The 26,517-nt window shown below is 42.9% G+C and overlaps 1 protein-coding gene across 1 annotated transcript in view; it reads left to right on the top strand.

Annotated features, from left to right (window-relative positions):
* LOC124791505 overlaps window positions 1-26,517 on the top strand; it is a 528,144-nt gene that overhangs the window by 165,472 nt on the left and 336,155 nt on the right.

The following is a 26,517-nucleotide window of genomic DNA, read 5'->3' as shown; positions in this document are numbered from 1 at the left end:
AGACAGGGAGGTGAGCTAGCGTCACCGAATCCGCGCCGCGAATCAACGACCGTTGGTATGTTACGTGGTTTCTAGACGGTTTTATTTGCTCGTTTAGGGACATCCTGGGCTACTCCCCGATTTCCATCTTAGAGAATACGCTGCACAAACAGTTAAAATACGATAACACACACAAAAGAATTTACACAATTCACAGACCGACGGCGCACTCTACCACTCTCCCTTACATTAACTGGCGGCTGTGGACAGTCTACAGAGAAAAAAATAAAATAAATTTGTCAGATTATGAAAACAACGAACCACCTACGACGGGATAAATACTAAGGGTGAGTGGGAAGTTAATTAACTTTTGCAGCTAAAAGCATTTTAACAAGCGAACAGCTGTAATCTAGTATAAAATACGTCACGATAAGCCTTTACTGGAAGTGCTTCCCTACAAATGTAACAGAAATGTTACTTCTTTGTCCGGATTTGCAATGCATAAAGTATTATCCCGAAACAATATTTCAAGGACCACAAGCTATTGTGAAAAAAAAAAAATACTGAAACGGGGCCTGAGTCGTGCTTGGGGGGTAGCTCAGTTGGTAGAGCACTTGCCCGCGAAAGGCAAACGTCCCGAGTTCGAGTCTCGGTCCGGCACTCAGTTTTAATCTGCCAGGAAGTTTCATATCAGCGCACACTCCGTTGCAGAGTGGAAATCTCACTCTGGAAAAAAAAATACTGTTTCAGTGCAAACCCATGCCCTTTTTGATTTTAGTTTCTGTTGAAGTTTCAAAACAAATTATTTGCAAATGATTGTTGCTGGTAATGGGTAGCGCAGGGAAAGCTAGAAGTCACATATATTGTGATTTGGCACATTAAACAATAAACCGAAGAACTCAACTAAAAAAGAGTCCACATGCAGACTTTAAAAATCCCGTACCAGTTTGACAGTACAGATGTTAGTTTACTGTGAATAATAATTTGTGGTAAAAAAAAGGTAACAGTTTTACACAAAATTGTTGCATTTGCAGTTCTTTTCAAATCACGCAGCCTCACACCGGCTATCAATATTCCGGTCCAGATGGTATACCAATCAGGTTCCTTTCGGAGTATGCAGACACAATAGCGCAATAGCAATCATATACAACCACTCACTTGACGAAAGGGCTGTTCCCAAAGACTGGAAAGTAGCACAGGTCACACCAATATTCAAGAAAGCAAATAGGAGTAACCCATTGAATTACATACCCATATCACTGACCTCAATTTGTAGTAGGATTTTGGAGCATATACTGTACTCGAACATTATGAATCACCTTCAAGAAAATGACTTATTGATACATAACCAACACGGATTCAGAAAATTATCGTTCTTGTGCAACACAGCTAGCTCTTTTTTCCCATGAAATAATGAGTGCTGTCGACAAGGGATCTCAGATCTATTCCATATTCCTAGATTTCCAGAAGGCTTTTGATACTGTTCATCACAAGCGACTGTTAATCAAATTACGTGCATATGGAGTATAGTCTCAGTTGTGTGACTGGATTCGTGATTTCCTTTGAGAGAGGTCACAGTTCGTAGTGATAGGCGGTAAATCATCGAGCAGATCAGAAGCAATAGGTTCTGGCTGTAGAAAACCATTAAGCGCTGCACTGGGCTGGCCAGGTGGGGTCACTGACAAGGTAACCTTACGAACTTCCCCTCACCGATTTGATTCATACTGACAGGGTGTGTAGAGCACGACTAGGATTTCAACATATATGAATAGAAAGACGCAACTCTCAACCGTTTTCGAGAAAAAGGGGATTGAAAATTTTAAACGTGCATTTCATACTTCGTATGGTCACTAGTGATCAGGGATTCTGCTAGCAGGTGAGTAAGCGCTTAGTTTGATATGCTCGAGGTCCGTGGATCGAATTTCGCTCCTGGCACTCTATCAATAGATATCCGTGGTACGCCGCGAAATTGTCTGACGACAGAGAACTGCTTACCCAAGTTTGTTTTGCAATAGACACATTGAAAAAACTACGCACATGCAAAGATTCGGTGTGCGTTATAAGTGCTGTATGTCGCAATAATTATTGTTTTCCATGTTTCTGTGATCAGTATCATCTTGATTTTTATAGTGTTCCATAGGTTACACATTATACTCACCAACTTGTAGATGAAATAATGTAATTAAAATGACTATTGATTCCATTGAAAGTTCTTGTTTATCCACTTTTTCCAATCTCATTGCGAAATTTTTTTCTCTTTTCTTCAGGATAAAAGTTATGAAAATAATAAATGAATCATTCAGCAACGACAGTTTTCAGTCATAATAATTATGTGAGAAGAAGAGTAAAAAAGAAAAAAAGTGCAGGCGGGGGTATTCCATCCACGGACTTCGAGCTCCTGCAACTAGCCGCTGAACACTCTCGGCTGCGGACTTCTTCAATACTAGCGGCCATACAAAATGTTAAAATTTTAAACTCGATTTCCTCGAAAACAATTGAGACTTCCTTTTTACATATACCGTAATCGTAGTCGTGTCCTACAAACACTGTCAATATGAAACAAATCTTTCAGCGGGAGTTCGCACGGTCCCCTTGTCAGCGAAAGAAGTAAGCATCCTCTTTTGTATCCCGCCTGGAAGACGGCGCGTGGGTCTGCTCCTGAAAACTGAAGGGTAGGCCGAATGTAGGATGCTAGGAGGAGCAGGTGAGGTAGAACACTTGGTACTGCAATTAAAAGTGGTTTTACTTGGCTTTGGCTGAGATGAGCACGTAGGTGCGAAGCTGTACACCAATCAAATCTAACAGTTACTAGTAGTTGGACAAACTATCATTGAAGTAACGAAGTCTGTAATGACTAGCCCTCTGTGAAGTAGAAACAATGTTGGTTGGTCGTCTACTCTGAATCAAATGGGCTGAATCCGGAGCGGCGCTCGTAGAGCTGCGCAGCGCCGGCTAGAGGGCGCTGTCGTCGGTGTCGGTGTCGTAGTGCCAACCTAGCAGAGCGCACCTACGTTGTGGCATCGTAGCTATCGATACCACATCCTCCTTGGCATCTGTCAACTGCGACATAACGATTGTAAAATATCAATCATTTTAAAAAAAGGCATTGAGTTTAAACTGTGAGTACACAACATGATCGTGTAAGTGTTGTTTCAGGGTGTATACGACCCGGGATAACCGAGATCCGGGAATTTTTTTAGAATTCCGGGATATTTTTGTTTTGTTTTAGTTTTCAGTTAATTTTTTGTAATTTTGACTGGTAAGAAATAATACGAAGGATATTACTGCATCCCGCTACTGCAGAATATTACTGCAGCAATAAAACATGAACGAGAGAAAAAAAAACTAAAATAAAACTTAAGTTACATAGGAAATGTGCCATGTACACAACAAAACACAGTGCTCATACAAGCGTCTGCCAGTAGAAAAATGTGTAGAAGGCTTTAGGAAGATTGCTATGCTTCATAACAACGAACTGCCTCCGATGAACATGACGTCAAAACTGTTTACATTAGATTCGTCTGAGCAGTTGCGAGCGAACCCATGCGCATGCGCAGTTGAGTCGCACATGTACCTTCTCCCGCTTCTGGCTACAAAAGTGTGGCTGTTAGCTATATAAGCAAGCAGCAAGATGCTACCCGGAAACATTTTACTGTCGCGCGCAAGCTGCCATATTCACTGGGAGCAAACCGGGGTATCTGCTTCGGGAGGCAATTTCAGTCAAGCATTAATCGCCTTGCAGAACAATGAAGTTATTTTTGTCGGTTTGCTAAAGAAATATGGCTTTATTAATCTTTTCCGCTGAGGCAGTCAATGTATTTGAAACGAAGTGTTTACTTCCACACTATTGGCTAGTTTCAACTGATTGCTGTATTTCAAAAGAGCATGTTTTCAACTTATTGCACATATGGAATTATGCCATAATAAAAAAAAGTGAGACAATTCAGTACTGGTACTCCAAGAAAATTTACAACCTAATTTGGACATACGAATGTGCACTTTACGCTGAATTATGCATTTTAGTATGGTTCGCGGGATTCCTCGGATGCCTTGATTCTTTTATGACATAATGTAAGATCTTTTAATGTTTTACGCGTACGAACATATGGGCTTTCTGCGTCATCGTAGCTGCGCAAGCGCGGTGACGCATGTTATCTGGCGCTCTCTGGCAACTGCTGAAACGAACCTCTTTCTAACAGGTCCCGGGAAAATATTGCGAATGATTGATTGAAAAGCGTTGCTTTGAAAGTAAATTTCCTTTTACGTAAGATGAAGAAAGTGCGAGAATGTGTGATGAATTTCTTAAATCACAGAGCGTTTGACTCTCATTTAAAAATCAAATATTTGAGGACGACCAGACAGTAAAAATTTCGAGCTCAGAAGATCTGACATTTATGTCGGTATTAAAACTTTTACTGGAACATTTGTGTGGTGTATCTTAAAGTGTAACACTCGCAAAAAAGATCAACATTATACGTGAAAGTTTAGCTTTTATTGTAGCTTATTAATCGTAGAGACCAATATTATATGTGAAAGCTCTGCTTTTCTTGTAGCAACACTATGCATATTAATGTACACCATTAACTTTTCCTATTTGTGTGCACGCGCTACTTAACAGCAATAGTGCTATTGGCCGACTACATCACATGTCCTAAGCTCTTGAATATCCGCTGTATCAGTTGGCGAAATCACGTGACATGAGCTATGACTGGCTTACAAAAGCGCATCGCTTTCAATGCTTCGGAAAGTAACATGCGGTGTTTGGTGGAATTCAAATTTATACTTTCGCAGTAAGAAAATATGCAGCGTAAATGGTCTTTTTTCTGAGTTTCGTTTTCTAAAGGGCTCAGAAATTCTTCGCCAGTGTATAAAACCATAACCATTCAAAGGATTGATAAGTTTTACAGTTCAGGGGAATATTATACTGTCAGTTAACACATAAAAAGTGTATTTTCATCTGGGAGAAAGTGTGTTTTTAACCGGGAAATCCAGGAAAAACCTGGGAATTTTTTTTCCTTGTCCGCATATACACCCTGTCTTTGTTTGTAAACATCGGCCACTATCATATTGCGTAACCACAGTTCTTTGTTTCTCTTAGACTGTACATTGTTTCTCTGACGTAGTTTTGTTTGTATGCAGCTTTTGCAGAATGTTAAAATAACCTTATGGTGTCCTTTACAGTTACCTGTCAACTCATCCCTCTAAAAATTTCTTTTACTTATTCATGGCCTAATTAGTGCAGTAAATATCTTTTTATTTTACTTCTAAGCTGCGCTTCTATGTATATGTATTTATTAGATTACAACTCGCAGTTACAGTCATTAACTTTGTTAGAAGCGATTATGATGTTTTACAGTCGATATGTCGTACTCGATAGACACCAAACAGGATGTTTACATAATATTTCTTTGGCTGAGCGACCCTAGCGGTCCGGGCCAGTGTTGCACTGCAGGTTTTTACATGCCTACCTTGAACGTACTGCAGGGTGTGCTAATACCACCCCCTGTTGACAAAGTGAAGCATTGTACTTGTCATATTCCGAAATGTACCTTTCAACGTTTTATTGGTAGATAAAGCATTTTAAATCGTGACACCGGCTCATTTCTTATCACAATTAGTAACGAAACCTGATGCGGATGAAAATGTACGAGGGAAAAAAATGGAGGGGGTGGGTGCCAAATGATAAGTCGCTTGTGTGGAAAAAATTCTAGAAGCGACCCTGGCTTGGTAAATATTCGCTGTAATAGTTGCACATCACATCATGTGCATATCTTAAAGGGGAGGCCAGGACGTTCGGGTCACGGATTTACTTCATACCTTGTATAGTTTAGTAATCCATTAAGACAACATAATGTGCAAGCAGTAAGGCGTACTACTTAAGCGATTTCGAGAAAATCGTAAGAGATTTACGCGTGAATGACATACCGGTGCGTTGCGACCCTGTGCGCGAGATGACGGCGACCTGCAGTTGGCGTTCAAGCCGCGTAGTCGGTGAATCGCGGGATCGAGTCCCGCTCATATTTTACTTTGATTTATATTTTTTTTCAAGACTAGTCATATTATTTCATACATGTTACATTTGGAAGGTAGTACTATGAAAATACACGTGTATCTGCATGAACTGTTATTGAATTTCCAATGCTATTTGGTTATTTGCTAATTTTTATTACCACAACATTATAATTATCGACAAGTAAACGTGGTTCCAAACGCATAAATTTTTCTTGAAAATGTATGCCCGTCGTGATTTCCGAAATCCCTTACACCTACAATGGGGTAAGGTACCGAGAATCGCTTTGCACCTGGACCCTTCGATCTGCAGACAGAGGTTGCAAGGGCGAGGGACAGGCTTGGGAATCCCACGTCAGACATCGATAGAGGTGTATACAACTTTATTATAGAATGAGTTACGATATGCCAGAATATGAGGGTAATTTAAGATCAATCATCGGATGTGCTTTCCACATTACAAATTGCATGATGATTTTTTCCATACAGACATGGGGTATATAAATTAAAACGGCGTCTACTATATCGAATGAACGCAGTTTTCCTGTATTCGCAAGGAGTCTTCAGAGTTTCTAAGGAAAAACGAAGCTCGATGACATTTTGAAAAATTTTCTTCCTACCAGCAATTTAGATGCAAGCGCATAACGCAACATTTTCATAAATATCGGCGCTGAAAATTTGGGATGTACGATTTAATGTATTTTAATAACATTTTCACGAGATGCAGTTGATCCTTCGCGGCCGTCAGATATGAACAAGTCTGAGTGCACTTGATAAAGTTTTCAACTGACTTTTAGAAATAAAAGTCTCATAATATTTGCTGTAAAATAAAAATTAGTTAACAGCGAAATAACAATGGAACTTCAAGAAAAGTTCGTGTAAATACACGTATCTTTTCATCATATTACCTTTCAAATGTAACATGTATGAACTAATATGACTAGTCTTGAAAAATATATAAATTAAAGAAAAACATGACCGTGACTCGATCCAGCGATCCACCGAATACGGAGGTTGAACGTTAAGCGCGTGACAGTCGCCATCTCGTGGACTTCGTTGTTGTTGTTGAGGTCTTCAGTCCTGAGACTAGTTTGATGCAGCTCTCCATGCTACTCTATCCTGTGCAAGCTTCTTCATCTCCCAGTACTTACTGCAACCTACATTCTTCTGAATCTGCTTAGTGTACTCATCTCTTGGTCTCCCTCTACGATTTTTACACTCCACGCTGCCCTCCAATGTTAAATTTGTGATCCCTTGATGCCTCAGAACATGTCGTACCAACCGGTCCCTTCTTCTTGTCAAGTTGTGCCACGAACTCCTCTTCTGACCAGTTCTATTCAATACCTCCTCATTAGTTATGTGATCTACCCATCTAATCTTAAACATTCTTCTGTAGCACCACATTTCGAAAGTTTCTATTCTCTTCTTGTCCAAACTATTTATCGTCCACGTTTCAATTCCGTACATGGCTACACTCCATATAAATACTTTCAGAAACGACTTCCTGACACTTAAATCTATCCTTGATGTTAACAAATTTCTCTTCTTCAAAAACGCTTTCCTTGCCATTGCCAGTCTACATTTTATATCCTCTCTACTTCGACCATCATCGGTTATTTTGCTCCCCAAATAGCAAAACTCCTTTACTACTTTAAGTGCCTCATTTCCTAATCTAATTCCCGCAGCATCACCCGATTTAATTCGACTACATTCCATTATCCTCGTTTTGGTTTTTTTGATGTTCATATTATATCCTCCTTTCAAGACACTGTCCATTCCGCTCAGCTGCTCTTCCAAGTCCTTTGCTGACAGAATTTCAATGTCATCAGCCGGCCGAAGTGGCCGAGCGGTTCTAGGCGCTGCAGTCTGGAACCGCGAGACCGCTACGGTCGCAGGTTCGAATCCTGCCTCGGGCATGGATGTGTGTGATGTCCCTAGGTTAGTTAGGTTTAACTAGTTCTAAGTTCTAGGGGACTGATGACCTCAGAAATTGAGTTTCATAGTGCTCAGAGCCATTTGAACCATTTTTCAATGTCATCGGCGAACCTCAAAGTTCTTCTCCATGGATTTTAATACCTACTCCGAATTTTTCTTTTGTTTCCTTTACTGCTTGCTCAATATACGGATTGAATAACATCGGGGAGAGGCTACAACTCTGCCTCAATCCCTTCCCAATCACTGCTTCCCTTTCATGCCCCTCGACTCTCATAACTGCCATCTGCTTTCTGTACAAATTGTAAATAGACTTCCGTTTCCTGTATTTTACCCCTGCCACCTTCAGAATTTGAAATGAGAGTATTCCAGTCAACATTGTCAAAAGCTTTCTCTAAGTCTACAAATGCTAGAAACGTAGATTTGCCTTTCCTTAATCTTTCTTCTAAGATTGTATCGGACCGATACATCATTAATGCGTAAAACTTCTCTTGTGATTTTCTCGAAGTCACCTGAATAGTACGCCTAACTACTTGCACATTACGTTTTCCTAATGGACAGCTAAAAGTGTACAAAGCTTGAGGTAAATCCGTGATCCACACGCCGTGGCGCCCCATTGTTACTAGCTGTCTCGTTGAATTGCATATCACCTGATGATGTCCGTAAAGAATGAAACCTGTCGTAACTTTGTAAACGCACTTAAAATAACAGCTGAAGTTGTGGTAGTTGCGTTAACATCCACGGATGCCAGACGCTGTCTGCTCGGTAACGGCCCGGATGACTCTTTTCACTGGGAGGCGTGCCTCGCACCTGTGGCCAGCGCGGGGGCCTGCCCGCCTCCCGAGCACATTAGCCAAGGCGTTCGAGTGCCAAATCACCACGTCCCTGCGCGCTGGCGCTGCGCCAGTTGGACAAGGCTGCAGGCAGGAAGCCGGCACTTGGACGCCCCTCGCGGCCTCCATTCACTGCACGCTGACGGGTCAGTGACGACTCTGTGACGTCACCGCTGCTCCCCCAGCTACGTCACCCAAATGCCGTCGTATCAGAATGCGGCCAGCTGGAGGACCGACACACGGGATGACTCAAGTTCGACATTTGCATTTTGCTGTTACCGCGATGAAATTTCACACCCAACGGATAAGATTATTCTCTCCAAGGACAGATGATGGAGAATTAAATACAGTAATAGCGACTGAGTTCAACAAGATCTACTGGTAATTCTTCTTCTACTAAAGCTATTTTATTCTTAAGTAATTTAGTCTACTGTTTCTTCACGGGTAGCTACTTACGGCCTTGTGGTCGTATTCAAATGATAGGCCAACATGTGACACATGCTTGAGTCAGTTTTGTAGCATACCAAACCATCTTGCGACGCATACTCAAACTTATGTATGCTTGCATACCGTGTACAACGTTAGCGGTTTCGAATGTACCGAGTGATCAAAAAGTCAGTATAAATTTGAAAACTGAATAATGTAGATAGAGAGGTACAAATTGACACAGATGCTTGGAATGACATGGGGTTTTATTAGAACAAAAAAAAAAAAAGTTCAAAAAATGTCCGACAGATGGCGCTTCGTCTGATCTGAATAGCAATAATTAGCATAACAAAGTAAGACAAAGCAAAGATGATGTTCTTTACAGGAAATGCTCAATATGTCCACCATCATTCCTCAGCAATAGCTGTAGTCGAGGAATAATGTTGTGAACAGCACTGTAAAGCATGTCCTGAGTTATGGGTAGGCATTGGCGTCGGATCTTGTCTTTCAGCATCCCTAGAGATGTCGGTCGATCACTATACACTTGTGACTTCAGGTAACCCCAAAGCCAATAGTCGCACGGACTGAGGTCTGGAGACCTGGGAGGCCAAGCGTGACGAAAGTGGCGGCTGAACATACGATCATTACCAAACGACGAGCGCAAGAGATCTTTCACGCGTTTAGCAATATGGGGTGGAGCGCCATCCTGCATACACATCGTACGTTCCGGCAGGTGTTTATCAGCCAGGCTGGGGATGATGCGATTCTGTAACATATCGGCGTACCTCTCACCCGTCGCGGTAGCAATTACAAAACTGGAATCACGCATTTCCTCGAAGAAAAAAGGCCCGATAACGGTAGATGTGGTAAATCCACCCCGTACCGTGACTTTCTCGTCGTGCAATGGAGTTTGCACGACAGTTCTAGGATTTTTGGTAGCCCAAATTCTGCCAGACGCTGAAATGAGCTTCGTCGTTCCACAACACGTTACTCAACCAATCGTCATCTTCCGCCATCTTTTGAAACGCCATCACCGCAAATGCCCTCCGCTTCACTAAATCGCCAGGTAACAGTTCATGATGCCGATGGATTTTGTACGGATAGCATCGGAGGATACGCCTAAGTGCCAACCAAACAGTAGTGTATGGAATGCCGGTGCGACTTACGCCTTGTGCTCGGTCGGCCACTACGGGGTCTATCGTCTAAACAACCCGTGGCTTCGAACTTCGAAATCATTCTCGCCACAGCTGCATTTGTCAATGGACCTTTACCCGTTCGAATCCCCTTCCTATGGCGATACGATCGTAACGCTGAACTAGCACATTCAAAGATGAAAGCGTCTGCTCATATTGATCGGTGTGGTTCCGTTTGCCTGTACAATGGCCTCCACTCTTTATTCTATTGAAAGTCTGCAACAGATATTCATAATATTTTTTGGTAAAACATTTTCTGCAGCTCGAATATATTTGTAGATATTCATGTTAGAATATAAGCTGCTTTTAGCGAATGAAAGTCTACTGACGTCTAGTTTCGGCAGTAGTGCAATATTTAAGTCGAAGTAAAAAGAAACCATTATAGTAAAAAATGTTTGTAGGATGTTTTTATTACAATGTATTCTCACGTCGACCTGAAAACGGCGCTTCCTGTCGAAACTATAATATCTTGATAGTATGTTTCTATTGTAATGTATTTTCGGGTCGACTTGAAAATGGTGCTACTTACTGAAACTAGGGCGTAATTCAGTAAAAGTAGCTTGCAGTGTTAACATGAATTTCCTGAAGGACATTCATTATACGATCTGGTCTGCTACAAAAATGACGTATATATGTTACAGGTATCACTTGCATACGTCCACAAGGTCGAAACTTACCAGTCGTGACGAAATAATAAATTACTCAAGAATAAATCAACCTATCTTGATGCAGAAATTGTCTTGAGAGGCTGTGGAACCCTGCGGAAAGAAACTAATTTGAACTCAAACGCGTAGAAGGATATGGTATATGATAATCACATGCTGCAAAACTCTCCAGATCCCATGCGCTTATTTCTAGAGGATATTGTATCAATGTCTCAGTAAAAGATGTGGACGACATTCTGTACAATTTTTGAGCGATTTTTGGTGAATTTGTGTTAAATATTGAATGACACTACATCGAAACACGTAGTTTTTAGAAATGAAGTTAGAGAAGTTAGAAATCATATCTCCACAAACAGTGTTATTTACGTAATTACGTGCAGGGTTATTGTGCGGTTCAGCCCCTGGTGGATGCCCCAGGGAGCGTCTCACACCAGACGAGTATAACCCCTTTGTTTGCGTGGTAGAGTAATGGTGGTGAACGCATACGTGGAGAACTTGTTTGCGCAGCAATCGCCGGCATAGTGTAACTGAGGCGGAATAAGGGGAACCAGCCCGCATTCGCCGAGGCAGGTGGAAAACCGCCTAAAAACCATCCACAGACTGGCCGGTTCACCGGACCTCAAGACAAATCCGCCGGGCGGATTCGTGCTGGGGACCAGGCGCTCCTTCGCGCCCGGAAAGCTGTGCGTTAGACCGCACGGCCAACCGGGCCGGCTGGTTAGATTACACTTGTAGATTTACTTTAGTTCCGAGTAATCTGGAGAAGCATCATTATTAATTAATTCTATTGGGCTCGTAGTAAGGTGAAATGCGATTCGCATCTCCCCCTTGCTACGTTGATGTACCGTGGTTTTCCTAATATATTTCGATCGAACGTCAGGATATTCATGTATCTATGCCGCAGCCGTTTACCTCTTTTTTCCTTTTACACTTTATGTGCGAACTTAGCTACCTCAATGTGAATGAGACGCTAAACACTTGTCATTTTTCGTCAGGTATTCTGAAAAATAAAGCTCATCTCGTCCTCGACGTTTTCTTTCATCGTGGAGATATCATATACCTGTTTCTAAAGCTTTTGTACGAACAAGTTGTACGAAACCGAAACGCGATGCCCAGTAATATTATTACTTTATATTATGAGGATAATACAAGTATGTTCAGGAACAGCGTATCTTCACTCAAACGAATTTCAGTTCTCTGCTGCAACGAAGACACTGGTTCAGCAGTTAGCAGTAGTTTGTACATGGCCAGATGCAGTTCAAGAAAGCTGGAGATCTGACTTCCTACGAGGATATATTCTTGCAGAGGTGAAGAGTTATCGAAGACAGCCGATGTGTGAGTGTCTGGGAGCGACATTGCTCAACGCATGATGGAGCGGTTTACAAGACTCCATCCGGCTAACAGATTGAGATTTCCCTAAGGATATCAAGACATCGTGGCCCACCATCCACATCCCTGCACTGTCCAGATTATTCACCGCATCCTCGGAAATCGTCGTTGGCGGGACGTGAAACCTTGATGTTCCTTCATGGTAAAACATTGCTGTTGGAACGGTCCTTGTGTCCCTTTTATTTGAATAATAACACTGGTTACAAGTGTGGCACAAGTTGAGCCTGACGCACAACACAGACTTCTGGCTAGCTGCGGAAATGCAAAGAATGAACACTTTGAAATAGTGCAAGTCCGTGAATTAAAGTCCGTCTACTGCTATGGAAAAGCCGGCTAAACACCATTGTCCAGGCTGGCAGCATGGGTCGTCAACAGGAGGGTAGCTGGTGCGTACGTTGTAAGTATGTATACTGGGTACGACAATGGCTTGTTGTCACTGTGCAACAGCTTTATCCCGCTTCGGAAATAACGGGATCGTGGCACGTGGCGTGACAAGACGAAGGAGGGCGGTGTGCTCGCTGTCTGCTTGCGTACTATGTGGCAGCGCCAGTTTAGATAGCGAATAAAGTCGCTGGCTACAGCAGTTATCAAAGGAGTGCGTTGGTGGATAAAAACCAGTCCGTAATTATCGGGATTCCGTAAAAACTAAAAGAGTTGTTAGAAAGAACCACAGAGAACACGTAACGTAAGTATAGTAAGAATACTATCAGTGCGGCGAGCAATCTAGAACTAAAATCACAGTCGAGTGCAAGTTGCCCAAACTGAACATTCGTGGACGCCTGGCAATTTGTAAACCACCACCAGTAACAACCCAAATGGTGTAAGACCGTGCAACACCGTCCAACTGTTATCGGAAAAGACCACGGGCCAACGATGTTCTGGAGAGGCACAGATGGCATCGTGAAGTAGGGAGCTATCGGGTATGACTTAGGGCAATGCTGGCAATGGTTGAGGGAACTCTGAGGGCACAACGATACGTCACAGACATCCTGCGTCCTCAGATGTTACCTCTCATGCGATAGTTTAGTGTGCCATTTTTCAACAGGGCAATGCTCGCCCATACACGAGGCGTGTGTCTATGAACTGTATGCATAATGTTGAGATACTCCCGTGGCCACCAGGATCTCCAGATCTGCCCTAGATAGAATACGTGTGAAACGAGATGAGATATGAACTCCGTCCTAATGCCAGTATCTTGAATATCAAGGACTAGTTACAATAGTTACGGGGCAGCTTGTCTCAGGAGAGGATAAAACTTTACTACCCATTTCCCAACCGAATCAGTGAATGTATCCAAGCCAGCAGGGATGAAACGTAATGCTGGTGAGTGTGCTGATACTGCCAAGTCCTTTGTAAATTTGATTCGATATTGTAGTCATTGACATAACATGACATACCCTCTCTACTCGCAAAGTTCCAATTGTTTCCTCCTCCCCTTCAGGGGATGCAGTGTAATTAGCATTTCAGCACAAAGGCACAAAGTAGATAAGAATAATGACATAAGAGTACGAATATCTAAGGAAAGAGCCCGGAACAAGTTTCTCTTTGAGAAATAGTGTTTTAATTATGTTTGTTTAGGGGAAAGTCGTGTTATGCCTCTACTAAAAAGGTTAAACGTCCACCAGTATGTGTCGGAACTCGACAGGTACAGGACAATGGTCTATCGAAAGTGCGGTTCATCGTTCAACAATAGTGTTGCTTGCGTTGGTGATATCCCATGACTCTCTTTGAGTGTGCAATCTATGGGTTCAGGGAAAGTGATAACGATATGCATAACTCAGCGAGCCAAAACGACTAGTGCCCGCGAAGACAGACATATTGTTCACATGAAAGTGCAGGATCGTACAACTACGTCACGTACTTTGAGTCAGGAAAATGGCTTGTTACCATTAAGGCAAGAATTCACTTGGGCATTGAGACGATGTCAGAAGCAGCACGCACGGACAGTCAGCGTAGCGACCAGTGTTCCTTCTTCCCTTGGCGCAACAGCAGAGGGAAGGTGGGCCGACAGTGGTGCCACGCGCAACACTGGACACTGTCAGCACGTCATATTTTTAGACGAATCCCGGAGATACTAGAGCGCACAGTATCTCTATGGGCATATCTGTGTGTGGAAGCTCCGGGGAGAAGCAACGTTGCCCCAAGTACTCGTCATCGCCATAAGGGCCCAGCACCTGGCGCTATGAGTATCATTGGCTAAACAATACGATGACGCCTGATTCAAATATCCGGTAATTGTGACTGCAGCCATTACTTTTCTGGCGTGGTAAGGCCAGCGGCTATGGCATTTCTTTGAGATTTCTGTGACGTTATCTTTCAAAAAGATTTTGCAAGATCATATGTTGCCCATGCTGTCTTGACCTGCCTCAACACACTGCGTGTTCGACTGTTGTCAGGGCCAGTACGTTCTTTAATCTCTTATCCACTGAAAACATCTGCTCATTTGTTGACGAGACACTGGTACACGACCATTCATTGGCCACTATGGCTGTTGAGCTCTAGCATAGAGTCGAAGCAACATGAAATTTCGTGCTCGTAACTGTCATCCCAGCTTTCGACTCAGTGTCCACCTCGGTTGGTGCCATTGTCGCTGACAGAGGTGGCAAATCCGTGTACTCAACTGCCAGTCCAGTACAGTCCCAACCCACCTGCAAGTTTTAGCATGTATTTTTGCTACTATGCTTTATACACACAACAAGTAAAATAACGTTTCTAGCTACCCTCCCTGGTGTTACAAAATTAGTGGCCTGCAAGTATATGTGCTGCGACATACAGAGAGCAGTTTTACAGGTGTGGAGTAGTGGCTTTCATACCTCACAACGTGAAAACGCTTTCGAAATGGTATGTAATTTGCTGAACTGGTTGTGGTCTTTCTACCTGCTGTTTCCCCCCGAAAGATACGCAAAGTCCAATACCTACCTGACGTCAGAGTTGAAGTGTCTCATACGTCGGACACCTGCGGTCTGACTGCCATCAAATTCTTTGATGTTGCACGTCTTGCTTGTTCCATTATCTCCTGAATCACCAGTAGTGTCACCTGAGAATGATGCATAACGTCCGTGGCATCGAACGTTACGTTGGGTGGCGGTTGAGAGCAAGTCGAGCTCAGGATGCCTTGGAACATTACTCCAGGAAGTGGGTGAGTAGAAGCCTGGCGACTGGGTGTCTGTGTGACGCCAACTGAGCGTAAGACTGCAGTAAAGAACCAAACATTTATTGTTTATAAAAATAGACAGATGATATAATGGCGTCGCAGGCTGCTCTTGGCAGCCGTGTAGGAGCAGTGTACGACGTGCCTGGAATACGCCACCACCAGAGAGTGACTTGCGTTGACGCAGCTGTGATGATGTGATAACAGGGGCGGTACAAGGCTTGTGAGGTAGCGACAACACACGTGCGTCAGCTATGCTACCGGCGGCGGCTACCGGCAGCCGAGCTACGTTGGGTTCTCTGGGCAGCAGAGTGGCCAGCAGAAGTGGAGTCTGTCCATAGGATTCGGAGATGGGCAGCCGATATCGCACAACTCCACGATGTCTGAAGAGTGGCTTGCACGAACCTGGACTGGCACCACAGATCTCCCAGGATGGAATGTGGCAGCAGTTGTAGTAATGCCCCAAAGTGGCTTGCTCATCGAAGGTGTCTAAGTCCTCCTCAACGGACTCAGCATGAATGGGAACGCTGCGGCTAACAGACTGGCCGGATGCAGACTAACGTATCTCCACTGAAAAGTGAGCAATATTTACATGAGACTGGCCCAAGCTTTTTATGCTACTGTATCGGTTTCTTCGCCCTGTCTCATTAGACTGCTGCGGCCTGGACGTGGTGAAAATAGGCCGTCGTAACTGCTGCATCGTTTTGCTGCGTCCGAAGCTTGGCCTCCTGGACTGCATTGCTCAGCTTGGGGGTGCAGTAAGCTGCCCGTGGTCCGCTCGCAATGCTGCGATATCAGTGGTCTTCACTTGTTGAAATTCCACTCGACGGTTATGAACTTGACATGCTTCCCTCTGCTTCTTGTGTTGCCAAGAAAGGTGTCTGAATTTTTACTTGGCTGCATCAGATGCAATGCTGTAAAAAATTAATGCAACTGGAGAGACGAGGTCGATTTTAATCCGATGGCGGCGTATGCCACCTGGGGGATAGTAGATGTACTGATAATGGTTTCAACATCGTCCGCCAACAGACAGCGTAATGGTATAGCTATCAGAGCGTCATCTGTGTCTACCTTTTGATAGGGAATGATCACATCCAGAAGGCTCAGTGTGTGCAAACGTGTGAAAGAAGCAGGCCACCATGCCATGGGGACGCACTCATGTTTCCTACAGCCAACTGAGCGAGTTTGAAATGGGATACATTGTTGGCTTTTGAATGGTGGGATGATCCATTTGGAGAATTGGCACACAAGTTGGTCGTGCTGCGCCAGTTGTGCGACGATGCTGGTATCAATGGTCACGCGAACGCTCTCACATCCTTGGACAAAGTATGGACGTCCACGTAACACAGACGCCCACCAGGATCTTCGTATTGTAAGGACAGCACTGGCAGATTGTACAGCATCCACAGCCCAGATAAGAGGGCTTGTGAGCACATACATGTCAACGTAAACCGTTGCAAACCAGTTATTAGCAGTGGGACTACACACACACACACACACACACACACACACACACACACACACACAGTAGTCCGTCTTCCAGTCATGCCACAGCATCGACGTGCATGGATCGACTGGTGCCGTCAAGGAATCTCTTGGAAGATGGAATGGTGCGACGTGGCCTTCATTGATGAAAGCAGATTCTGCCTGAACGCAAGCGATAGTCATCTGCGTGTACGACAAAGAGCTCTCGTGGAGAGCAATCGTCCACTACACACTGGTCTCAACCCATGTAATCATTTAATGGACTCCATGGGCACTGTTGCAATAATAAATCTTCAGTGAACTGGAAACCTCTGAAAGAACGTACTAATTTTTTCTCCTGGCAGTGTACATCATTTTGCAGCACAGTAGATAGAAGGAACGAGTAGTTCAGAAGCATGTGAATGAAGTTCCAAGACGTAGTGAATCTACCTGTATAACCTATTACTGTGTGTGTTTTATTGTTTAATTTAATTTATATTTTATTTTTTAATTTGATTTTGGGTTCCACTGCAAAGATATGCGAAGGCACGGATCGTTCTTAGATTTTACTGACACAAAAAAGTAGCGTGGCATCCTGTATAATTATTGAAATTACTTGCCCGAATCCATGCTCAAAAACAGTTAATCATTATAGGCTAGATACTCAAAAAAAAAAAAAAGTATTTCACCGTTTTCAATAAGTAAGGACCTACGTGTGATTTAATTGCGTCTTAGTGCAGGCCATCTCTGTGTCCTTTTGAACGTAGCATAAATCGCCTTAATATATCGTCAAGTACTTTGAAAATGTCAATTTCCTACATATCATGGATGAAAGAAATTATATCGTCCATCTCCATGCGTCGCCTGTAGAAAGAACGGAATAATAATTACGATAATTTGAAATTGGCGGTTAATGGCGGTCAATTGTCGCCGTCAAACGATGTTCAGCTTGCTGCCGACGCGGCGTCTGAAATTCTTTTAAAAATGATGGAACAAGCAAACGGGATATGAAGTGCAGGTTACAGTTAAAATTAACATCAATATTTTATACATATACTGGAGCTCACTGCTCAAGTAATAAAACATGTACACACCTTATTATGATGATTGCGCACAATGGCGTCCTATCCGAACAAGAACAAGCATGAGAGTGTCTGGCGCTTTTTGTTTCACGCCGATACCAAAAAGAACAAAGATGATATAATAATAATAATAATAATAATAATAATAATAATGACTTTCAGTAGAGTTTCTTTTACGTATGGCAAATATAATCGTGGAAAAATATTTAAGAATTTATAGTTTGCCTAATCTGGGCCATGGGACGTCATAAAGATTAGCTGTATACCTAATCCAGTCGCACATGAGTGTGTTGCAGTGAGATGTCAATGGCCATTGCATTAAAAAATTTCTTTTATCTAAACTATGACTAGTTCCTGGCAGTTTACTAGCCTTCAAGGGACAATATTTTCCCTTTTGCGTGCTTTTGATGATGTAACATTTCGATAAAACACAATTGCAAAACAAAACCCAATCTTTTTAAATCTCTTCCTTAGATATTTTTGTTTTCTGCATTAAAACTTCCCATTTTCTGACTTTGTTTAATTAATAAAATCATGAAGCTATCCCATTCAAACGCTCTAGTAAACGTGAATGAGTAATTACGACTAGATTGTATTAAATATGTACGATGCCTTGCAGGATGGATTCCAAAAAATAATTGCAATAATAGAAACTATTCAGTGATAGAAACACAGCCTACAGGTTAGTCACAAAGAACGGACAGAGGTGGATGTAGAGTACATTGGCTATTGCGAATACATAAATAAATTTACTTTTGTTTCTTCATTCAAAACAGACATTTTTCAATAGTATTTAAATAGCGCCAGTGCGAAATATGTTTATTTTTCGGTAATTTCAGGTAGACAACAAAATGTCTTTATCACAGTTTTTCTTCTATACGCTAAAGATGTGACAAAGTCCGATGAAATAGTCAGTTAGCAGAAAAGTTTAGACAAACAATCCGACGTGCCCCAAATCACAGTGAACTCGCATGAGATGACTCTGTCGGATTCCACACTCGGCCAGGTCGGTTACGAATCCGCAGTTCTACCTCTATAATAAAAAAATAAAAAAAAATCGTGTGACCGCAACACACATGAATTTCCCTTTGAACGTTTTGCATCCAGTTCGCCACAATTGCCTTTCATAAACATGCATTTCAGTTCAATCCATTCGCGCTGTGCATCATATCGCCGGGATAATTCCCTCCTGCATGTCGTTCATTTACGTTATATTCAACCGCTCTTGTGAAATTCCAGCTTTGTACTTCCTGGTATGACAATGTTCGCTGCGCCCTTTCTTTACTGTACAATAAAATGCAGATTGCAGCTTTTCTTGGGGACTTAAATATGTAGCATAAAAAGTAATGACCCTGCAGTATGAGGAATCCTAAGAATGAGTTATGCAGTTTTGGTAATTTTCGACCATTCTAGGGGCTGTATTACAGCTAACGACACATTTATTACATTTTTTTTTTAAAGGAGGTGGAGATGTGCCATTAAAACAGCGGCGAGAGTGTGTAGAAAATTTGCATGTGATTTTCAGGGCGTTGCAGAAACGTTTATCGTATGGACATATTCACATCAGTAGAAGGTTGCATATTTGGAAACATTTCCATTCTTCTACCTGTCTCGATAACACTTCGCTGATTATGATTTAGATTCGCTCTTTTACACTGCCGCTGCCTTACTATCAGTGACACCGTAATATTTACAGCTCCTGTCAGCTATCTGTTAAGGATGGCCCGCAGCTCGTGGTCGTGCGGTAGCGTTCTCGCTTCCCACGCCCGGGTTCCCGGGTTCGATTCCCGGCGGGGTCAGGGATTTTCTCTGCCTCGTGATGGCTGGGTGTTGTGTGATGTCCTTAGGTTAGTTAGGTTTAAGTAGTTCTAAGTTCTAGGGGACTGATGACCATAGATGTTAAGTCCCATAGTGCTCAGAGCCATTTGAACCATTTGTTAAGGATGTTCTAATTCATGCACAACTTCCATAAAAATAAAAAAGTTCCAGTGTGACAAGAAAATGTTAGATGAATCAAATTCCATAGTCTCTAATATCAGTTTAAGAATGTGTCTGGAGTAGATGCAGAAATTTTGACGGCTTCTTGTATTCATAATCTGACATTAGTAAATGGTTGATGAGACGGCGTCTACCTTCTACAACTATGACGATCTTTAAAGTCGGAAAAAAATGCACTTATGTGTGGTTCTCTACTGTCATCAGAATTTTACACACAATTTTTCATCTGCATGCATGAGATGTATTCTCTGACAACATTTTTGGTTATTTTACATTTCATTGTCTTCTCTGATCAAGCGAGGGTCTTTAAGGCCTTCCTTACAACGGCCCAGACAGTACACGTACCAGATTGTTGTAACAGTTACATTTCACAGCTTTTTCTTTTGGCTAAACGCATTTATCTCGTACAGGAACGTCAAATGATTGTAATAATAATGTAATTTGTCAAATTTATAGTTTATAACTGTTTTAATTAAGTGACGTGTCTGAAGTGACACGAAAAAAGAAAACTGGAGGCGTATATTTACCAATCCTTCACTATAGTGAACCGTTCTTATATGAAAGAAATTTAGGCACTGGATTTCTTTAATATACATGACTCGCATTTTACCACAGAATTTCTAGGTAGACTGTCATGCACTTCTTACTTGAAACTTACTTTTTAAATGAATATATTGATTGTAATTGCAGTGCTAATAGTAGGATTAATAAAAATTTGAATCATTTTCATACAATGTGAATGTGATTAAAATGAGTGAGGATAGGTACAACTTGAATAATAATGATGTTAATGTGAAAAACTTTCAGTGCACGAATATGAGCTCACGAAAGAGGGATGGTAGACAGAATGGAGTGCGGACTGCAATAAGATTTATGGGGAGAACTGTCGTCGTGATATGTGATACGTCGCCAATCTTCATTTGAAGCTGAAAATAGTAAAAATTCTTTGATATCGTTCGACAGTACTTTTCAGGATCACATTCATGTAGAAAAGGTAGATTTTGAGATGGGGACTCTGTTATTAAGTATGAATGCAGGAACATTTACCGGCTAGAGACATTCTTCAGTAGCTTTCAAACGAACCTGTTAAAAGCTCGAAAGGTAGGGCTGCAAAAATTGATCCAATGATAGTATCCTCACTAGCCCTCACCTTTCTAAAATATCTGCACGTGGGCCTATTTTTGTAGAAACGTACATTTTCTTTCAGATTTAGAAGGATGTAGGTTGCAGTCGGTACTGGGAGATGAAGAATCTTGCACAGGATAGAGTAGCATGGAGAGCTGCATCAAACCAGTCTCTGGACTGAAGACCACAACAACAACAACATTTTCTTTCATACTTTTGCAAGCGATGACAGACAACTTCCTTTTGGAGTCGACAAGAAAAGTGAAAAATATTGATTGATTGAGCATGCTTTTCCGTGTAACCCTGCCAGGCATCCTGTTTCGGTAGCAAGTCTAATGAAGCAAGCCGTGTGCTCTTTGGTTCATTTGCTATTTTATTTCTGACGTTTTCTCGGCGTGACTGGTAGGTGGTATCTAGCTCCGGTTGGAATACAAGTACCGAGAAGACGCAAGAGTTTCATAGACGAGACTGGGGAAGACATCTGGGTCAATCATCGAAATATCCCGGTTTTAAAGCAGGGTCGAGAGGCGACCAACCACAGAAAAGGATGAGTCCTTTATTTGAATCCGTTTCCTCCTGTATTAATTCACGGAAGGACTTTGCTGGTGTGATGTCATTGATGTGAGTTACTTGTGGCAGGTACCCTCCTCGTTTGCTTTCTGTTTTATATTAATAGTAGGTGATACTAGGTTCGTTTAGTTGCTTTTTCTTTCGTTTGTTTCCTGAATGGAAGGAAGTGCAATTAATCATCTGTTTTGTTTACATTGTTATCTAATTTATTCAAAATATATTCCTATAAACTTCATTTGGTGTTTTGCTTTCAGGTGCAAAGGCAAATAACTTTTGTGGTTATCTAACAGGCCAACACGCTATATATAGTTGTCCGCATGCGAAAGATGATTTAATAGAAATTCACTCCGCAACATTAGAATGTTTACATTCGTGCTTCATTGATGGTGACACTGGACGCTAATCTTACTGGAAATTTGAACCTTCTAAAGCTGAATGGTACGTTGGATGAAATGAGTGGAATTTTTGGTATCAGTACTTACTCACCTTTTTCTTTTCCAATTAATGTTTCCGCTTCTGTCATTATTTTTAGAAGCTTTTTTACTAGGGGACACTGAGCGAATTCACGAAATGTGGTGGTGAGCATGCACTTTCGCCATGGTTCATCATTGGAACAACGGTTGAAAGATTTTTTTCTTCACTTTTTCTTCGTTGATTTCTTATTGTTCAATTAAGTAATTTTTTGCTGAATTTGTTCGCCCACACAACTATTATCAGTTCTTCCTCTGTGTTTACTACGCTGCACGACTCATACGTTAAGAAGATTTCGCCGAAGTACGGATTAATGCGATATGTTGTGTTTTAGAACATTCGAGAATATTCTACTTAACAAATGAATTCATGCGAAAGAGACCGAAGATGTCCTGGTAACCACCACTTGCACCTCCACAACCACGACAGCTCTCACCGTACAGTCACTGCGGTGCACAACGGGCGAACCAAGAGTAGCAAAATGGTTCAAATGGCTCTGAGCATTATGGGACTTAACATATGTGGTCATCAGTCCCCTAGAACTTAGAACTACTTAAGCCTAACTAACCTAAGGACATCACACACATCCATGCCCGAGGCAGGATTCGAACCTGCGACCGTAGCAGTCGCGCGGTTCCGGACTGAGCGCCTAGAACCGCTAGACCACCGCGGCCGGCACCAAGAGTAGCAAGCGCCAGATATAAAAAAATTGTGACCGGAGGTTGGTAGTTTTGGAGACATCGTCAGTTTCATCCACAAACACTTCTATTTATATATTGACATTTCGTTACATTCTCTTTCTCAGAAAACATTTGATCAGGCGAGTATCCGCGACTGAGGGACATACACTCCTGGAAATGGAAAAAAGAACACATTGACACCGGTGTGTCAGACCCACCATACTTGCTCCGGACACTGCGAGAGGGCTGTACAAGCAATGATCACACGCACGGCACAGCGGACACACCAGGAACCGCGGTGTTGGCCGTCGAATGGCGCTAGCTGCGCAGCATTTGTGCGCCGCCGCCGTCAGTGTCAGCCAGTTTGCCGTGGCATACGGAGCTCCATCGCAGTCTTTAACACTGGTAGCATGCCGCGACAGCGTGGACGTGAACCGTATATGCAGTTGACGGACTTTGAGCGAGGGCGTATAGTGGGCATGCGGGAGGCCGGGTGGACGTACCGCCGAATTGCTCAACACGTGGGGCGTGAGGTCTCCATAGTACATCGATGTTGTCGCCAGTGGTCGGCGGAAGGTGCACGTGCCCGTCGACCTGGGACCGGACCGCAGCGACGCACGGATGCGCGCCAAGACCGTAGGATCCTACGCAGTGCCGTAGGGGACCATTCGCAACCGTCTCCATGAAGCTGGGCTACGGTCCCGCACACCGTTAGGCCGTCTTCCAATCACGCCCCAACATCGTGCAGCCCGCATCCAGTGGTGTCGCGACAGGCGTGAATGGAGGGACGAATGGACACGTGTCGTCTTCAGCGATGAGAGTCGCTTCTGCCTTGGTGCCAATGATGGTCGTATGCGTGTTTGGCGCCGTGCAGGTGAGCGCCACAATCAGGACTGCATACGACCGAGGCACACAGGGCCAACACCCGGCATCATGGTGTGGGGAGCGATCTCCTACACTGGCCGTACACCACTGGTGATCGTCGGGGGGACACTGAATAGTGCACGGTACATCCAAACCGTCATCGAACCCATCGTTCTACCATTCCTAGACCGGCAAGGGAACTTGCTGTTCCAACAGGACAATGCACGTCCGCATGTATCCCGTGCCACCCAACGTGCTCTCGAAGGTGTAAGTCAACTACCCTGGCCAGCAAGATCTCCTGATCTGTCCCCCATTGAGCATGTTTGGGACTGGATGAAGCGTCGTCTCACGCGGTCTGCACGTGCAGCACGAACGCTGGTCCAACTGAGGCGCCAGGTGGAAATGGCATGGCAAGCCGTTCCACAGGACTACATCCAGCATCTCTACGATCGTCTCCATGGGAGAATAGCAACCTGCATTGCTGCGAAAGGTGGATATACACTGTACTAGTGCCGACATTGTGCATGCTCTGTTGCCTGTGTCTATGTGCCTGTGGTTCTGTCAGTGTGATCATGTGATGTATCTGACCCCAGGAATGTGTCAATAAAGTTTCCCCTTCCTGGGACAATGAATTCACGGTGTTCTTATTTCAATTTCCAGGAGTGTATTTATAGAATAAAATCTCCGCTTTATTTGCCAGTAATTTCTTAATTTATTGCACATAGGAGGGGATCCTCGGCAGTATAGTGGTTAGTACCTTAGCCTGTGCGCAATAAATTACGAAATTAGTGGCAAATTAAGCTGATTCTTTATTCTATAAATCTTTTTCATAAACGTAACATGGGTCCAGTTCATTAGTAATCCTGTTAAGCAGTGCACTACGTGTAGAGCTGCCAAGATTTTTGTGTGTACCTTCCTTTGTTCTGCTTGTCTTATAATGTGGGACGAACCTGACTTGCTTCCAAGCGTTGGAAATTATTTAGATGCGGCCAGAATTTTGTTTGCGAGACCCTCGCCCTATCCGGCGAGTGACCCAGTTTTCCTTGCCGGCGCTTGTAATGCGTAGTTACGAAACGCAGAGCTCTGAATCTTCGGATGCTGTAATTCTCCGCTCCGTCGATAGAAATTGCTGAAAGTTATTTTTCGGTTTCCGCTTGTACTTCTGTTTTCCTCCTCACTCCTCCACTTCGAAAAGTGACATCGTCATCTTACACACTTGTTGCTGCACATTTCGCCTCCTCGCGAATAGTTCTGTTCCCACCTTAGCATTGATACCGAGTGCATATGACAAATACTTTTATTAATCGGTCGTATAATCGTTGAACGACAATTTCTTTAATATCATCTCACTTAACTCATGGCTTTGTGTGACATGACTCATTTTGAAACATCATTGAAGGAAGTAGTTATCGTCGAATTTTCTTTAATTCTCGTAAAATATTCATTGTAGTTTATATTCATTATGCTTCTGTGATTTTTCCCGCCTGAATCACTAGTTCTTATACATATCCGCTAAATTTAAAACATAGAAGCTATGCACGCCCTATCAGTGCGTTAAGTGTACCAATTAATGAACTGGCACCATTTTTAAATCAGAATATACATAACTGATTGACTATTCATCTAGTATAATACTTGTTACAATACGTTTTAAAACAAAGTGCAAAACTAAATGAAAGGTCCAATAGTCTGCCATAGCCGCATTTATTGAAGTAGTTAAGATATTAACACAACCGGTTTCGCAATTTTTAAGTAGTTTCTTCTGGTGTATATAATGCTGTGTCATATCGTATAGTGAGCTATTGCAGAACGCAGAGTAACAGTTGGCGTGGCTAGGCAAAGTACGGCAGGGCCGAGCGGTTCTAGGCGCTACAGTCTGGAACCGCGCGAGCACTACGGTCGCAGGTTCGAATCCTACCTCGGACATGGATGTGTGTGATGTCATTAGGTTGGTTAGGTTTTAGTAGTCCTAAGTTCTGGGGGACTGATGACCACAGATGTTAAGTCCCATAGTGCTCAGAGCCATTTGAACTATTTTTGATGACAGTCAGCCACTGCGTATGCACTATGGCGGTGCATAAATTTTCGCCGCACTCTCTCAAATGCCCCTGTTGTCTTTGGTAGAATGAGACAGGAAGCTACGACCTTGCCAACCATTTCCTCTTCAGTTAGTATTGTATTATTCTTACTTATATTTCTCAGTAAATTTCGTTTAATTCAGTCCCAGTATAGAACTTTGACCACATAGCATCTCTGCCTGCTCGTAGCCGGCCGGAGTGGCCGTGCGGTTCTAGGCGCTACAGTCTGGAGCCGATCGACCGCTACGGTCGCAGGTTCGAATCCTGCCTCGGGCATGGATGTGTGTGATGTCCTTAGGTTAGTTAGGTTTAATTAGTTCTAGGCGACTGATGACCTCAGAAGTTAAGTCGCATAGTGCTCAGAGCCATTTGAACCATTTTTTTTGCCTGCTCGTATTTTGACTAATAAAACACCCAGGTCACTGTGGACCCTTTGATTTACCTTAGATTTATTTCATATCCTTTTTTTCCTCGCACCAGTTCGCTGTTACGCGACCATGGACGGAAATTTCTCCATCACATTTGTGTTGATATTATTATTTCAGCATATGTATTGACGACTTAAAGCTTGTGTACATCTGAGTAAGACTGATGGTGGACAAGAAAGC

The sequence above is a fragment of the Schistocerca piceifrons genome, chromosome 1, assembly GCF_021461385.2.
Source record: "Schistocerca piceifrons isolate TAMUIC-IGC-003096 chromosome 1, iqSchPice1.1, whole genome shotgun sequence".
Classification (NCBI taxonomy): Eukaryota; Metazoa; Arthropoda; class Insecta; order Orthoptera; family Acrididae; genus Schistocerca; species Schistocerca piceifrons.
This window is presented reverse-complemented; position numbering and strand designations above follow the sequence as displayed.